Source organism: Canis lupus, chromosome 25 (assembly GCF_048164855.1).
Source record: "Canis lupus baileyi chromosome 25, mCanLup2.hap1, whole genome shotgun sequence".
NCBI lineage: Eukaryota > Metazoa > Chordata > Mammalia > Carnivora > Canidae > Canis > Canis lupus.
In genome coordinates, this window is record NC_132862.1 from 23417166 (window position 1) to 23432594 (window position 15429).

The following is a 15429-nucleotide window of genomic DNA, read 5'->3' on the forward strand; positions in this document are numbered from 1 at the left end:
TCACATGAAAAGAGAAGAGAAGCATTCAGGCTTTGTTCACTCCTGGCTTTTGATCATAACTATAATTCTCTGTAAACAATCCAATAAAACTTCCCATAGAGTTGCGCTTGTGTTCCTTTGAGCTCGAATTTACAGCCTACCATCGGTAGATTAAAAATCCATTAAAATCTATAAGAACAGCAGAAGTTACATATTCCTTTTGCTGTAGTAAAGATTTTTCTGAAAGATTTTACATTAAAACTCTGTTGCTAAGTAGTGATATTAATAGGCCATTTTAAAGTCAAACTTGGCTTGTCCTTAAGGCATGGAAGACTGCACAAGGAGTAGTTTCTCATATGCCATGAGATTGCATTTTGGACAGATGACTGAGACACAGTTGATTTTTTTTTCTCATGTCAGAAAGACAATGCTAGACTCCATTAACAAATGCAGACAACCTCAAGGATAAGTGGTAATGAGGATAGTTGGCAAAGAATATGCTAGGAAGGGGTGATAATAGATTCAGAGAAAGAGTGCCCAAGTAATTGTCCTATAGATAGTGAGAAAAATGAAACTGGAGAAAGGGTGAGAGGTCAAGGATAGAGATGTAAATTTAAACCAATATATAGATTAATAGTAACCTCAAAATCATAATGCCTAATTTTATAAAAACACTGAGATAAGGTATAGATATGAACAAAATATGTTCCATCTGTGCCTTTTCAAATTGATGCTTATCTTTGAATGGGATGCTTTATATTCTTTGCTATAAATTGATGTTTTCATCATCTTACTATCTTTGTAGATATTTAAGAATTAAATTTAATGTTGAGATGTCATGTTTATAGCTCAGAAGGCAACAAGACTTCAATGGGTTAGAATACTATGTTTTCTTAGGTGATTTGCCATTACTAGCCTTAGCTCAATCAGCTATGCTAATAAAATATGATATTACTAGATATTTTGTCTGGAGTTGTTGGAAATGACACCCAAACGCTTCTGAGCTATCCAAAGTAAAAGTCCTGGATATAAAATCCTTGGATAGAATTGATTTTTTTAAAGCCAGAGTTTACTACTATTTAAAACTGCTCAGGACTTTAAAATGTCTAAAGCTGAGGCATCTGGATGGCTCAGTCAGTTAAACATCCAACTCTTGGTTTTGGCTCGGGCCATGGTCTCGAGGTTATGAGGTTGAGCCCCATGTCAGGCTAAGCATGGAGCCTGCGTGGGATTGTTTCTCTCTCTCTCTTTCTCCTTCTACCCCTCACTTTCTGCTCATCCTCTCTGTAAAAAATAAAAATAAAGTAAAATGTCTAAAGGTCCAAGTATATCTGAGTTTAATATTATATTGCAATCAGGTTGTGACTGTTGGTTCCTCCATTGCTAAAGCTTCAGAAGGATCTTGGGCAATTCTGCAATTGAATTTATTTTTTCTTGAAAGCTGATGTCTAGTTTGCTTCACACATGTATATCATTCCAGTGATGAAGAAAAACACAATTTTAATAATCATTGGCTTTGAAAAGGTGAAAGGTGTATGATTAGAGAACAAAGCCATCAAATCATTGTCAAGTAACAGTATTATTACTGTAATATGGAACAAATTGATCATGCTCTCCTGTTTTTCCTGTCCCAATGGTGTGACATCCTAATCATGCTGAGATCAATCTGGAATCTGCCCTTCTTCCTCCTCATGGTCCTATATAACTGTTTCCACATTTTGATCATTCTACTTCCCAGAACTCCTGTTGATATTTTACCTTATTTTTACTTTTTTTTTTCAATATGTTTTCTCACGTTTTTGTTTGCTTTTCCTACAAAAGGATTCCATGTTCATTGGGGATATGTTGGGGGGAAGAGAACAAAAAGAAAATAATAATTCTCCTAACCAAAGAAGATGACTAGTAAGATTTCGGCATGCAATATTGCATTAAAAATAAGTTTATATAATAGTCAAGCTATAATGTACATTAGCAACATATTTGTTTTGTACAGAAACTGATCATACTGTAATGTTTTTAGAACCTGCTCTTTTATTTGATGATATGAACATTTTTTCATGTAGTTAAATAATTTTTTATGTATTACTTTAATAATAGCATAATATTCTAGCATTTGAATGTACCAGAGTTAATGCAACAAGTGTCTTGTTTGTGGGCAACTGGTTTCGCTTGCTTATTCCTACTTTTCTATTCCCATTGCCACTCCTAGAGGCAAAGTTCTCATCATACCTTGTTTGGACTATTTTAATATTAATATTAATTTTAATATTTTAATATTAATTCAAATGATTGCTTGTGTCCAGTGAACTGTATCATCCTTCCATAAACATAAAACAAAACAAAACAAATGAACAACTCATAAGATTATGCTTGAACAAAGGCTTTGATGATTTTCTTTTTATTTTCCAGAATAAAGTTCCCATTTCTAAGTATTTATGTGAATTCTCTAATTTAGTCATAGCCACCTTTATGATTTAACCTACATTCACTCACCTCATACTATTGTTTTTTTTTTAAAGTATCTGTTATTTTATTGGCTTTTAAAGTAAGGTCTATGCCCAACATGGATCTTGAATTCATGGCCCTGAGATCGAAAGTTGTATGCTTTACCAACTGAGACAGCCAGGTGCACCCACCTCAGACTACCCTTGATTCCCTAAATACGACTTCAGTGTCTTTGCCAGTGTTGTTTCTTTTTGCCAAGAACACCTTTTACTTTTGTTTCTACCTATTGATATCTCACTTATTCTTTAAAGGTGAGCTCAAATTTACCTCCTACTAAGTCTCCCAGTGCAATTACTTGCTTCCTCCTCTATGTTTCCGTAGCATTTTGTTGCCTCTCCTTTGTAATCTACTGGGAGGACCTAACAAGCATATTTGGACTCTGCGAGTTGTAAGTATGAAGGCAAGATCTATCTCTAAATTTTCCATCTGTTTCATCATTCATTCATCTTCTGTGTGCCAGGCCTTGTGTGGAACTCTGGGATTCAACAACAAACAAATAATAGTCTTTATTATGGAATGCCTATATTGTTAGGCATCATGCCAGTGCTTTACATGTGTAAACTCATTTAGGTTCTATTACTTAGCCCCTTTCATGAATGAGGAACTTATGGTACCAAGAAGTTAAGCAGTCGAGAAGGTCATATAGCTAGAAGTAGCAAAAAAAAAAAAAAAAAAAAGAAAAGAAAAACCAACTGATCTGGTTCCAGAATCTGTTCTCATAGTCAATATGCTTTATTGCCTCCTAAAATAAACAACATTAGACACAGGTTCTGCTTTTATGGAACCTTTAAGTAAATGGGAAAGACATGCATCCAATGAACAGCAACACAATCAAATATAAAATTACAAATAGTAAGTACCATGTATGAAGAGGACAAGCACAGTATTATGAGAAACAATAGAGTTTTACATACTTGAGGGAATTGGGTTATGTTTTCTCATTTTCTTCCTAACAGTTGGCTATTTGAACTTAGCTGTGAAAGAAAGGTAGGAGTGAACAGGGTAAGGATGGATGGGAAACATGCCCCCAGGTGCAGAAGACTGTGTGTGCAAAAGCTTTGTGATCAGAGGGAATATGAGTGTGGAAGGGCCTGAGAACCAGCTTCATGACTGGATAGAATTTGCAGATGGCAGCATCCAGAGTCTTTTAGGCCATGCTAAATCTTGTCTGTTTTAGGAGCAGTGGAAATTAGCTGAATGTATTTAAGGTGAGGATTTCATGAGCATATTTGTACTCTCTAGAAATCTCTCTGGCCACAGTATAGAGAAGAGTTTGCAGTAAAGATGGTGATATACTACCTGTACTGGGGGAAGTCAGGTAATGTATTTCAAAGTGTCTAGCACAGTGTCAAGCTTTCAGTGAGCACTTAGTAAATGCTGATATCCTTCTTCATTCATTATTTTACTCACCAGATCTAATACACTGCCGTGTAGAAAGTAGCAAAACAGTAAATGCTTGTTGATTGACCGACTAAATGAATAAATCATTATAGAGACTTTTCTTGAAGATTTCCAGAAACAAGGAACACTGTGTCTCACAAAGCAGTCTGTTAAACAGCTTTACGTATGAGAATAAATTTCCCATTTCGAGCCAAAAAGCTAACTTCCTATAATTCTACTTCATTTTGCCTCTGGATCTGTACAGAATAAATCCTCTTCTGTGATAATCCTTCAAATAATCGAAGGCACTTATTTGAAATATTTCTGTTCTAGATCCTTCAGGCACATAATGTATCACCAGACTCTGTCTCGCTCTGTTTGCCAACCAGAAGACCCTTTCTTTTTCTACAGCTGTACCACTCAGAATCAAAGCAGCCCATTGGCTCCACCCACTACAGAAATAATGAGGCTACTGGTATCTTTATCTGAGGTGACTGCTCCAATTAATGCTGGTAAAAATTATAATAACTATTTTAAATTGATGTAATATGTTAATTCATGTTAAATTCACAGTCTACTGAAACCCTTATCTAAAAGACTTGAGACCACTTCTCTTTCATTTTATGTTGTTGCCATATAGATTATGTCAGCTTGTCTTGGCAGCTTTACATTTATCAATATTAAATTTAAATATAATCATTTTTGTTGAAATCTTTTCGAATAGCCATTCTACTATCCTCTTCAGTATGTTCGCTATTTCTCCAAGATTTTTATTTTGTACATATTTGCATAAACTTTTTTACACCTTTAGTTCGTTCTTGATAATACTGACAAATAAAATAGACAAAGTGGGAGCTCTTAGTTTACTAACGATTTCTTTCTGGTTTACATTGACTTGCCTGGATGTCATTTGATTTGTTATAAATGTAGCTAACTGTACATTTATCTATCCTGTAATTTTTCTTTTTATCTTTAAAGGCCCTGCTGAAAATCAGAATCAAATTATTTTGCTGATACCCTGGTTTAATTAAAGCTTTTGAACAAAGACAATGTGTATATAATATGAAATTATATATTATGAGTAAATAATAACAACCACCACCTAAAGAGTGCCAGGACCTCCTCTGAGTGCTTTAATACGTTAACTCAAATAATTTGTGCACATACACAAAACAATGAAATAAGTGCTAGTTTAATACCCATATTTTATAGAGGAGAAAAACTAAGGCACAGAAGTCGAGTCACTTGCCAACATTGTATAGCTAGAAAGTGGTGGATTCAGGGTTTGAACTCTTGTGGTTTGGCTCCAGATTCTACACTCAAACCATGTTGACTCAGGAACCATTCCTTCTTCTGTATTATGAAAAACAAAATCAAAACAACAAAATGATGTGGCACTTTGGGTAAAAATAATTTGGAAATTTTTGAAAATTTGGCTTTTCCCCCCTGATATCCCATGTATTTAGGACTTTTCAGTAAGTTACTTTAATCCTGAAGTAATTCATACATGATGATTTACTGAGAATCTAACTTGTGATAATACACATGAGGAGACTCTGACTTAGACAAATTACATGCAGGAAAATTCAGTTCTGTGTCTTAAGGTACAATGACAACACAATAGTAAATGCAAAATAAATTTAGCCATGGGGAAGAACAAAGAGACCTATGTGGTCATTTGTGGAATACAAGAAAACACATGCATACTGTTTTCAATATGTTTTTTAGATTGTGGTGAAGTCAGCTTTTGGTGAAATGGAAAGGAAATTGGTATTCATAATATTTTTTCGGTTGTAGAGAAGTAGACAACTTTACTGTAGCATTAGAAAAATAGCCTAAGTATTTCCCAAAAGTTATACATAATCAAGATAGTAAACATCAATGCCAAATACTCATGTGGTTTTCTAGCATTTTGGAGCTGGATTATGGTTCTTAGCTTCTTTGTGGGAGAAATCTCATAATTGATGCAAATTATAGTCCTGATAAATGTGGCACTATTTCTGTAAGAATTAACCATTGGGAAATTTGGATTTTTTTCTCACCTTATAGTTAGGAATTTTCTAATGAATTATATTTGTATCAATAATCCATCATTAAGATGTGTTGGAAAAAGTTTTACTTTCACTGAAAGTATCCTGTAGATGAGAAGGAAAAGTCCCAGTGGCATATATTTTTCTTTTAGGGTCCATCAACAACAACAAAATCCTAATTTGGACAACTAATATGCTTAGTATTCTCAGAAAAGCTATAATATATTCGAACTCTTTAGTTGCTCCCACAAATCATTTTGCTTTATGGCTTTGATCTTGAAATATGTGGACTGATGTCTGATTTATGCTTTTGGTCCATCTTGTAGATAGTTAAGTGTTCTTGCTTAATGTTATTAAATAAGCTCAAAGCTGCAAATGAGCCTCCTTGACTCAGGGCATTTGAAAAAGACCTCTCTCTTTAAATTATATATCTTGTCCTTTTGGGTAATTTTGCTGTGGTTCACTAATGCCTTTTTGTCCTTTAGGATAGTATTTGTTCACTGTCATTTTCACTTGTCATCTCCAGAAAACTCTTTATCTTGATATATAACTATTATCTCTAAAAATTTGGAGGACCATATTCAAAGAAGGTATTTGGTAAAGATATAGATGAGGAAACTCTGACTCAGACAAATTACATGCAGGACATGTAAAATCTATTGTTCTTTATAACCTGTGAGTTATCTGCGCATTTAATTCTAAATAGAAAGTGTTTCACAGAAAACACATCTGGCATCACAAAAGAATTAAAAGTTGAATTTGTTTTACATTGTACATACATGGAGCTGAAAACTGAAGAAGTTGTAAACATACCCACTGAAAACTCTAGACCAAATTCTAGGAAGGCATATATGGAAGGCTATTTTTAATTATGATCATTCATTTTCTTTTTCTTCCTCACTAAACTTTCATCTAAAGGCAAGATCTTATCTTATTCATCTTTGCTTCCCAGAACCTAGAGCAACACTCAGTACATTTAAAAAATAGAACTACAGCAATAATAATACTGAATGTTTTAAAATTGCTTACTATGTTTCAGATACCAGTTCAGGTTCTTCCCCATGTACCATGTCATTCAATTGTCATAATTCCAAGAAGCTGGCTATATTATGATCCTCATTTATATAAGAGGAAATGAGACACAGGGAGTTTAAATATTCTGGTCCTGGGATCCCTGGGTGGCTCAGTGGTTGAGCGTCTGCCTTCGGCCCAGAGTATGATTCTGGGGTCCTGGGATCGAGTCCCACATCGGGCTCCTTGCATGGAGCCTGCTTCTCCTTCTGCCTATGTCTCTGCCTCTCTCTCTCTCTCTTTCTGGGTCTCTCATGAATAAATAAATAAAATCTTTAAAAAAATATTCTGCTCCTGACCACATAGAAGTAGAACAGTATACACTAAAATAGTATAAACAGGTAAAAAGAGAATCCATATCTCTTATTTCTTTGTTAGTAAGCTATATTTTACTAGTCAGTCATGAATTTTGCCCTGGTTATCCTTGCTGAATGAAAATTGAGACAGAACTGGTTGACAGAGTATTGGGCAAAAGGGTACACTACAGTGATCAAACCTACAAGAGTAGAGAAGAGAGTGGAAACATAATTAACTAAGCACTATCTAATTGGCATTTTAGTGGAATCAAGCCCAATCGAGGGAGTCACGTCATAGAGTTAATATTTAAGGTGAATATTTGGTATCATGTTCTTGAAAAATCCCAGTAAGTCCTATAATTGAGACTAGTACACCACTTTTTGGCAGTGCGCAATACAGCCAGATTTTCCTTTGGCATCAGAGCATTCTTACCTCTGCAGGTGAGAGGCAGGGAATGTAGACAGCTTGTGCTAAGAGCCATGCAATATGAAAAATACTTTTCTTTGAACACTAGAATCACCCTAATGGTGAGATGCTCACACTATGAGAGACACTGGAGATCTGAGTGTAGAAAAGACAAATTTACAACTCCCATTTTATGCTTACTCTGGGCCATGAGTAAGCTGAGTAGAATGGTGGTGGAATTATACTAGTTACATTAACTGCTTAAACTTTTTTTTATTTCTGTTGCATGAAGATAGTTGAAATTCTCATAAGAAAATGCATGTATAAAAAAAAAGAAAATGCATGTATGATATGACATTGAGGTATAATGTATGATCAAGCAATTTGACATTTGTATATATAATTAAAAATTTGTAACAGCAATACTTTAACTTCTATGCAATTTTTTGGGGTTGTTGTAGTTTTTTAAAGATTTTATTTATTTATTCATGAGAGATACACACAGGGAGAGGCAGAGACACAGGCAGAGGGAGAAGCAGGCTCCATGCAGGGAGCCCAATGTGGGATTCGATCCCAGGACTCCAGGATCACACCCTGGGCCGAAGGCAGATGCTCAACCACTGAGCCACCCAGGTGTCCCAACTTCTGTGAAATTTGAATTTATGTTCCATAAAATTTGGATGGAGGGGAAGAGTTTGAAGAAGAAACCCAAAGGAATGTTGACTGAAAGAACACAGTGGTGCCAGGTATAAAGGGAACTTTAGTGCATGTCCCTGAGGGCATTGGTGAAGAATTGCAAACTTCCAAACTGGGCCAAATGGGATGTTCAAAGGACTGTATAGGTCCTTAGACTTAAGATTTAGAAACTTAATGGTGGTTGCTCTTCTAGCAGTCATTAGATCCCAGGGACTAATTTGTGTTATCCAAATCGACAAGAAATTGATATATATTTTTAGATGAGACATTTATTTACCAGGATGATTAGAAATCTCCTCAATAGAAAAGTTTCCTTTGGCCATTTGTTAGTATGTTTCTGAAGAGTATTTCCTTAACATGGAGAGAGGGTGAAGGCAGTGAGATATTTTTACTAGAAGTCATTTTGCTTGGAGGCCAAATAGACCTTCTTATCTCCTAGAAGAATTAACTCCTTGATTCATTAAATATACTAGGATACTCAGCCAACTATTAAAGTAACTTATCAGGGCACCTTTTCCATGGAAAGTTTTAAAAAATTAAGTTTTTTAATTAGATAAGACCCACCAGGCCATATCACTCACTCAAGTGACTTCTCTAGATCTTTGCATTTGGGACTTCTTCACTACATTATCCTTATCCTAGTAACTCTTCATTTCATGATATTTTGACCAAAATAAATAAAATAAATCTTCATTTATTCATGAGAGACATACAGAGAGAGAGAGAGAGAAAGAGGCAGAGAGACAGGTAGAGGGAGAAGCAGGCTTCTTGCAGGGAGCCTGATGTGGGACTCGATCCCCAGGCTGAAGGTGGTGCTAAACCGCTGAGCCACCCAGGCTGCCCAATAAATAAAATCTTTAAAAAAAAAAAAACACAACTTAAGATATCTTAAAAATACTAATCGAACTTTCTCACGGTTTCCCCATCTGTAAAATAGGAATAATTAAACAGATTTTATAGGGTTGCATATTCTACAATAACATATTAGGTGCTAAATAACTTAGCTTTGTTTTCTATTTAAAAAATTGTAGAAGGAAAACAAGGTAAAAGAAAAATTCCTCAAATATTTTTAACAAGTTTTTACCAAAGGGGCAAATCTGGCCTACACAGTTTTTTTTTTTTTTTTGAATCATTATTGAAATAATTGCCAACTTAAAACATCAGTAACTATTATCTAAAAATCTGTATCTCTCACTTTTCTTGAAAAGTGTACCCTCTGGGACACAGTGTCCCAATTTCTGTATTCAGTAGTAGGCAGCAGCAGAGTGTTGGCTGCTCCTCTAGACACGATGTTTGCTGAACACATCACTGCAGACCCACCAGGCCATATCACTCACTCAAGTGACTTCTCTAGATCTTTGCATTTGGGACTTCTTCACTACATTATCCTTATCCTAGTAACTCTTCATTTCATGATATTTTGACCAAAAAAAAAATGAATGCGAATTGAAAAAGATCTCAAAATTTAAATAAAAAGGATCTCAAAATTAAAAAAAAAAAATTCAAGCTCTTGTTTTTCTACTATGTTTAAGGAAAGTATGGTCATACTTTCCAAATTAAAAACTGACCTTGATCATGATATGAAGATAACAGTGAATATTTAAATATTTGATGAGACTTCGTAAGAAACTTTGTTACTGTGACATCAAAGCACATAGACACCCAATTAATGCTGTTGACTGATTTTTATGGATTTCCAAGGTAGAGCTCATGGTTTTATTGCCCCTGTCTGGACTGCCCTGGAGTCTGGTGACAACTATATACTATTTGTAAAATTAAAGTGCTATGTTCATCCTTGAAACAAATGGCAAAGCTTTCTAGGATTGGTTTTAATCTGATGTTCTGGCAAGAGTCCCGTTGGGACACACAAATTAAAACATAGTCCTGGGTCAATTATAGCAGTGTATCTTTTGAATGCGAAAGACTCAATGGCTGGTTTGACAAGAGTCTAGTGACCCTGCTGAGTGTTATTAATTTTATTGTCCCAAGAGAATAATGAAAATAGGACCTCTTGTTTAGCCCACAGTCTAAAATTGTACACCATTATCTATATGAACAGTATGTGCAATATACTTAAAGTGGAGGGTGGTAAGCATAGTCTTACCTTTAATGTAGAAACAACCACTAAATACAAAATTAATAGCATGACTATAAATCCTAAATCTAAAATATATGAAAGACAAAATTCCAGAGACAGAGGACTTGAATTCTAGTTCTAGATTATTCCCACCCCAAGGTCTTCTATTTAGGCAATAACCATAAAGCATCACAGTGAGTTTGACAAAATGTCACGTTTGTATTTTTCTAGAAGCTTTTTCAGGATTGTTTTGTGTGTACTCTCTAAATGAGACACAATAGTACAATTATTAAAAGAGGTCTTTGAAATCAGATTGCCTGAATTTGAAGTCAGACTCCAACATTTTTTAGCCAGGTATGTGACCTCAAGCATGTTACTTAACCTCTAGATTACCTCGCTTAACTCAGTTAAAAAATGAGGTGCTAATCGCACCTTCTTAACGATGTTAGTGAAAAGAATAAATGGAAATTTATTCTTAGTTCATAGCTCACAAAAAGGCCAAATAAATACTAGTTGTTATTGTTACTTACCTTGATCTAAGATGCCCTTCAACCACAACTCAGGTTTGGATAAAGAAATATTCTGTTATTATTCCATTCGGTCATCAAATCTAAACCAAACCGACAAAAATAAAGTTTGGCTGGGTTGCTTTGAATGTAGTGTTGAAGTACTGTAAATTGTCACAACCAAAAGCAACATTTTAGTCTTTTAGTTGACAAGTAATCATGAAAAATTAGCTGTTTGTCTATAGCCTAAAGCTGCAAATCTAGAGATCAGGGAAAAGGTGCCTTTCAGAGTGTTAGAATTAACCTTAGACTTTTCACTTCTCTGTCCTCCTCCCAATCCCACTACAGTACATATAATACCAGGGAGCAGGAAGAGACTTCTCACTGCAGTGATGATCCTGGATTCAGTGTGACCCTTTGTTTAAACTCGAATACTCTGTGGTCTATGGGCTGTATACCATAGGCTTATTTGCACTAGCCTTCCAATCACTTGGTAGAAACTTGCTCATTATAGCAGGCTCTTCAACCACAACAGGTTGTGGGTGGGACTGGTACCTGGCCAATAATTTAGTTTAAGATGAATCACTATATGTTTAAATACTATTTGAAATATACTATGAGTATTTCTCTACTCATCTTTTTTTTTAAGACTTATTTATTTATTTTAGAGAGAGAGAGTATATGTGTGCTTGAGTGGGGGGAGGAGCCAAGGTAGAGTGGGAGGGGGAGCAGACTCCCTGCTGAGTTGGGAGCCTGACACCTGGCTTGATCCCAGGATCCTGAGATCATGACCTGAGCTGAAATCAAGATTTAGAAGTTCAACCAACTGAGTCATCCAGGCACCCCTCTTCTCATCTTTAAAGTTAAGTATGTGTATTTTTCCCAGTAAGTTTTCTCTCCTCTCCTTTTGTTTTTTTTTTTTTTTTTAGCTTTTTTTTAATTTCAATTTTTGCCTGTCTGAGGAGTCTTATTCGGAGTGTTTTTGATGGGATCTGGCAGGCTTTGCCTTTAGAAGAAGAACCAGCTAGCTTTATGGTAGAGGGGTCAATTCTCAGGACAGAGTGTTTAAGATGAGAAACTTGATGGTTTAGTAACAAGGTCTGTGATATCAGGACAGTCTTCTCTAGTGAAAATTATGTTCTTTTTCTTTTTCTTTAGTAGAGTCAGCACATAATATTAGTGCTCACACCCATTTTTGATTCACTTGATACTTTTTACAGTTCATATTATTATCTAAGGTGAACAGGCCTCCTCATGTTGGCTCCAGGGGTCTTGTGTCATCTCATAGAGCCCACTAGGGATGAGCAGAGTGGATGTCTGGAATTTATAGGTACAAAAGCCTATGAACCTTTGCCTCCATGAACATATGCTGCACTTGCAGTGCGGGAAACTGGTGGCTTACCCACCAGGGTGGAAACAGTTTATGAGAGCAGTGTACTGCCTCCAAAGAAACACTGTCAACACAAATCACCGTTGTGCTCTTCCAGTATGTCCTCATTTTTATTTTGCTTTTAGGTTGTTTTCTCCTTGTGGCATCTCCTAGTCACTCCTTTTTAACTGAAAATATTATGTGGACACCTGCTGGAAAAGCATTCCTATTGTATGAAAGATGGTAGAGATACCAGGAAGACAAAATATGAGATGATGAGGAGGGCTGTGTAATTATCATGTGAAGCAGTTAAAGTGTAATCTAAATATAGTTGGCAAAAGTTGACAATATTTGCATCCTTTAGTTTTAGGACAACTGTGGCTTACACTTTGGAGCATTTAGGTGGGGTCTGCCAAGAACCGCTTTATGATCAAGAAGTAGCTCTTAGGCTCTGCACGGCACTTCCAGAAGAATGACTGTCAAAAAAGGCTGGAGGCAATGCATCCCGTTAGAATTTCTGCATTTCTCTTTCTGTTAATCTGTAATTTCCATAGGTTGCTTGGTGATTATTTTTCCCGCTGAGTAGTGTCTCTTCTGTTAAGGCAGGGAACTTATTTATCTCCTCCTTGTTTTGTGTGTGTGTGTGTGTGTGTGTGTGTGTGTGTTTTGCATTCTCCTTCCTCACTAATATCTGGAATAGTAATTTGGCTTGGTCCCAGTGAGTATCTCTGAGGCTCCTTCCAACTCCTCAAGTGCTAATAATATCTACTAGAGTTGACGTAGTCAGATAACAAAGCAGCTATTTGAAATCCTTGCAAAATGGTTCTCAAATGATTGGTGAATCTAACATTCATCTAAGAAACCTGTCACGTCTCTGGGTCCCACTTCCTGAGCTTCTGATTCAATAGATCTTGGTTCCTGAGAATCTTCTTTTTTGCATGTTTCTCTAGTAAAATATTGTTCTGTGCACTAATCAGTGCCACGACTGGTAGAATTGGGAGTATATTGCTGATACCTTCTTATTCTTAACTGTGACTGAACATCAGAATCTACAGTAGATGCTTATAAAAATGCCTGGGCCTCATACCCAGAAATTCTGATTTGTTAGGTTTGTTTTGAGTACTAAGCATCTATATTAAAATATCAAAGTGCCATCCCCTCCAACACACACACACACACACACACACACACACAGACACATACACACACACCAACTACTCCACAGGTGATTTTTTTTTTTTTTTTTTTTTTGTGCAGCCAAGATTGATAACCACTGCCTGAGCCCTTAACCTCACAGTGTCGTTCTTTGAATGCTCCTCGATGATTACCAGGTAGAAAGCTGGAAAAGGTTGTGTTCCTTGTGAATAACTAATACAGGGCAGAAAAGGCCAGATTATCAGCTGCCCCTCATTTATACATTGATTAGGTCTCAAAATATGACAAGCTGGACTTAATTGTTAGGGAAAGAGTAAATGAGACCAGTAGATAGCTGGAAAACAGAGACCTCTTGGTTTATTTCTTAAGTGTCACATCAATCTATCCAGTTAAGTGATTAAAGGAGAGGCTCTATCCTGCAAAGGGAACCAGGCCCTGATTTGTTCAGGGTCATGAGCAATGGCTCGAAACCATCTTGTTTGCAGATACTCCTTTCATGTTATTAGGCTGTCAGTTGACAGACTTTGCAAGATTTATGGCTCAAACCTCAAGTGTCCACATGTGTGTGAGAAGTTGGGCTGGTGTGGTGGGTTAGATGAGGTGAAAGGGGCGGGAAGGCAGTGCAGGAGTGTTGCTGAGAATTCCAGGAACTGGCCTTTGGGACGACACCTCACCCTACCTTTCCTCTTTTGCTTCTTTTTTTTTTTTTCTGCCTTCTCATCCCAGTAATCTTATTTTTAGTTTCTGGAATTTCTGCTATAGGAAATTAAAATAGAAAGTGGTACTTCAAAGGGAAGCGCCTAATTTTTATGAAAAGATTCCTAGGGTGCTTTTAATAAAGTCCTATTGAGGATGTAATAATAAAGATTTAGGACCTCTGTCCCTAGCACTTGATGATATTTCTTGTTCTCTTGAAAAAAACTGCTTTGATAGCATAGTGAACTATACTTTATTGGACCTGTTTATGTCTTTCTAACTTACCTGAATTGACATTTCTGATGTGTGAAATCTCGCATTCTCTTCACAGGAAGGGACAGTAACCTCCTGCATCTTTCTGCTTTTCCCTCAGATATTTTTCTCTCTCCTGCCAAGAAGGAACCTGCTGCCTCAACTACCCTCCTGACTGGCTTCCCTCCCTCAGTTTGTCCATTCCAAACTGAAGCTTTCTAAAAGGAAATGTTACCATGTTACTCAGCTGTTTGAAATCCTTCTGTGACTCTCTAGGGCACGTTAAATCCAACCATAGAGCAGCATACACTGCACGTTTGGGACCTAGCCTTTGTTTCTACTTCTGACCTCCAAGCCTGTTTACACACACACACACACACACACACACACACACACACACAGTTCTCCACCCATAGTGAAATATTGTCAGTCCTCAAAATGCCATGTTCTCGTATTCTCATGTCTACCCACGTTCTCTTCCTTTTGCTTAGATTTCTCTTATTCTCTAGAAAGCCTCATAAACTTCAACCTTAACTTCAAGACTGTACTTAAATACAGACGTTTCTGTAAAATAGAAACTTTGCCTCTCAATTAGAGCATGTCAGGGAGGCTCTTCTTTATATGCTTCTGTAGTAGTTCCCTGTGCATATTCTACTGATGAACACAGGTTATCATTGTGTTACATGCTGTGTCCCCCAGAGAATGTATTTGAAAGCAGGTTCTATATATTGTCTTTTTTCCCCATTGCCTCATAAAGTGCTGAGCAAATAATAATCAAAGCTTTAAAAAATGTCTATTGGGTAAGAGAAAAAAAACTACAACTCTAATGAGTATAAGGGATTGCTCAAAAAATACGTTTTGAGGACAAAGACTGTCAGGTAAAATATGTGGGGATAAACTATCAGGTGTTAATTTTGTCCTATTTCTAGGGTACCCTAATTTAGCAACAAAACTTGCCAAGAATCACTGTATTCTGGAGACCCACTCGACCAAGCAGAGTGGGAAATGGTA

At 36.3% G+C, this 15429-nt stretch overlaps 1 protein-coding gene across 22 annotated transcripts in view; it reads left to right on the forward strand.

The window, feature by feature from the left end:
- The window catches only part of SOX5 (SRY-box transcription factor 5), a 996739-nt gene that overhangs the window by 358945 nt on the left and 622365 nt on the right, over positions 1 to 15429 (forward strand). The window contains exon 1 of one of the 22 annotated variants that reach the window (XM_072798670.1): positions 10609 to 10794. The exons of the other annotated variants lie outside the window; for them this stretch is intronic. The gene's annotated coding sequence lies outside the window, so the exon portion shown is untranslated. Of the gene's footprint in view, positions 1 to 10608; positions 10795 to 15429 lie in introns of those variants that run through there. 22 annotated transcript variants of the gene reach the window in all.